We start from the raw sequence: 2,500 nt of genomic DNA on the forward strand, positions 1-2,500 counted from the left end.
TCAAACCTTTAGAATCCCTCATTCTGTCAAACCTTTAGAATCCCTCATTTTGTCAAACCTTTAGAATCCCTCATTCTGTCAAACCTTTAGAATCCCTCATTCTGTCAAACCTTTAGAATCCCTCATTTTGTCAAACCTTTAGAATCCCTCATTCTGTCAAATCTTTAGAATCCCTCATTTTGTCAAACCTTTAGAATCCCTCATTCTGTCAAACCTTTAGAATCCCTCATTTTGTCAAACCTTTAGAATCCCTCATTCTGTCAAACCTTTAGAATCCCTCATTCTGTCAAACCTTTAGAATCCCTCATTTTGTCAAACCTTTAGAATCCCTCATTCTGTCAAACCTTTAGAATCCCTCATTCTGTCAAACCTTTAGAATCCCTCATTCTGTCAAACCTTTAGAATCCCTCATTTTGTCAAACCTTTAGAATCCCCCATTCTATCAAACCTTTATAATCCCCCATTCTGTCAAACCTTTATAATCCCCCATTCTGTCAAACTTTTAGAATCCCTCATTCTGTCAAACCTTTAGAATCCCTCATTCTGTCAAATCTTTAGAATCCCTCATTCTGTCAAACCTTCAGAATCCCTCATTCTGTCAAACCTCTAGAATCCCTCATTCTGTCAAACCTTTAGAATCCCTCATTCTGTCAAACTTTTAGAATCCCTCATTCCGTCAGACAGCTACTTCTGAAAAGTAATCTGTACCCTCATTCTGTCAAACTTCAGAATCCTCCCTCAGACTGAATCAAACTGGTGGTTTGAAGTTCAATCCCTCATTCTAGGTCAAGTCTAGAATCCCTTTTCCCCATCTAACTGAGAACCTCTGGGGAAAAGAATCCCTCATTTTCAGGGGTCTGTCTGTTCCCATGCTGATTAGAAAAACATTGAGGGATGGCCCTCTAGAATCCCTCATTCTGTCAAACCCTGGTTTTAGAACCCCCTCATTCTGTCAAACAGCTACTTCTGAAAAGTAATCTGGCCCAGAACAGTGTTGGCCCCCGTGTACACTACAGGCTACATCCTGTAGCAGACTGAATCCACAAACTGGTGGTTTGAAGTTCAGGATAGCTTGTGTTCTAGGTCATGAGTAAGCTAGATAGCGATCTCCTTTTCCCCATCTAACATATGAGAACACTTGGGGAAAAGGGATCACCAACTTCAGGATTTTCCCAGGGGTCTGTCTGTTCCCATGCTGATTAGAAAAACATTGAGGGATGGCTGGACGTATGTGCGACATATCTAAGTGTAATATTACCTGTGTAAGACCCTGGTTTTATCGCACCTGGACCCCCGTCCAGTCATATGGTCAAGTGACACAAAGAGGGACATAGGAAAATTACAATCGGCCCAGAACAGTGTAGAAAGGCTGGCCCTACACATGCTGCCCTACACCACCATTACTCAGAGACATGCTGCCCTACTCTACCATTACTCAGAGACATGCTGCCCTACTCTACCATTACTCAGAGACATGCAGCCCTACTCTACCATTACTCAGAGACATGCTGCCCTACTCTACCATTACTCAGAGACATGCTGCCCTACTCTACCATTACTCAGAGACATGCTGCCCTACTCTACCATTACTCAGAGACATGCTGCCCTACTCTACCATTACTCAGAGACATGCTGCCCTACTCTACCATTACTCAGAGACATGCTGCCCTACTCTACCATTACTCAGAGACATGCTGCCCTACACCACCATTACTCAGAGACATGCTGCCCTACTCTACCATTACTCAGAGACATGATGCCCTACTCTACCATTACTCAGAGACATGCTGCCCTACACCACCATTACTCAGAGACATGATGCCCTACTCTACCATTACTCAGAGACATGCTGCCCTACACCACCATTACTCAGAGACATGCTGCCCTACTCTACCATTACTCAGAGACATGCTGCCCTACTCTACCATTATTCAGAGACATGACATGCCCTACACCACCATTACTCAGAGACATGCTGCCCTACTCTACCATTACTCAGAGACATGCATGCCCTACTCTACCATTACTCAGAGACATGCTGCCCTACTCTACCATTATTCAGAGACATGCTGCCCTACACCACCATTACTCTAGACATGCTGCCCTACTCTACCATTACTCAGAGACATGCTGCCCTACACCACCATTACTCAGAGACATGCTGCCCTACTCTACCATTACTCAGAGACATGCTGCCCTACTCTACCATTACTCAGAGACATGCTGCCCTACACCACCATTACTCAGAGACATGCTGCCCTACTCTACCATTACTCAGAGACATGCTGCCCTACTCTACCATTACTCAGAGACATGCTGCCCTACACCACCATTACTCAGAGACATGCTGCCCTACTCTACCATTACTCAGAGACATGCTGCCCTACTCTACCATTATTCAGAGACATGCTGCCCTATACTAACATTAGACATTTCTATAAAGACTTAGCTAGCTGACGGAGCTGCTGACCTCACAGACAAACAGACTCACAGAGACACA

The 2,500-nt window shown here is 44.5% G+C and overlaps 1 protein-coding gene across 1 annotated transcript in view; it reads right to left on the reverse strand.

Annotated features, from left to right (window-relative positions):
* The window catches only part of otog (otogelin), a 121,587-nt gene that overhangs the window by 68,890 nt on the left and 50,197 nt on the right, over positions 1–2,500 (reverse strand). The gene's annotated exons all lie outside the window — the stretch shown is intronic.

The sequence above is a fragment of the Oncorhynchus tshawytscha genome, unplaced genomic scaffold (assembly GCF_018296145.1).
Source record: "Oncorhynchus tshawytscha isolate Ot180627B unplaced genomic scaffold, Otsh_v2.0 Un_contig_5351_pilon_pilon, whole genome shotgun sequence".
NCBI classification, from domain to species: domain Eukaryota; kingdom Metazoa; phylum Chordata; class Actinopteri; order Salmoniformes; family Salmonidae; genus Oncorhynchus; species Oncorhynchus tshawytscha.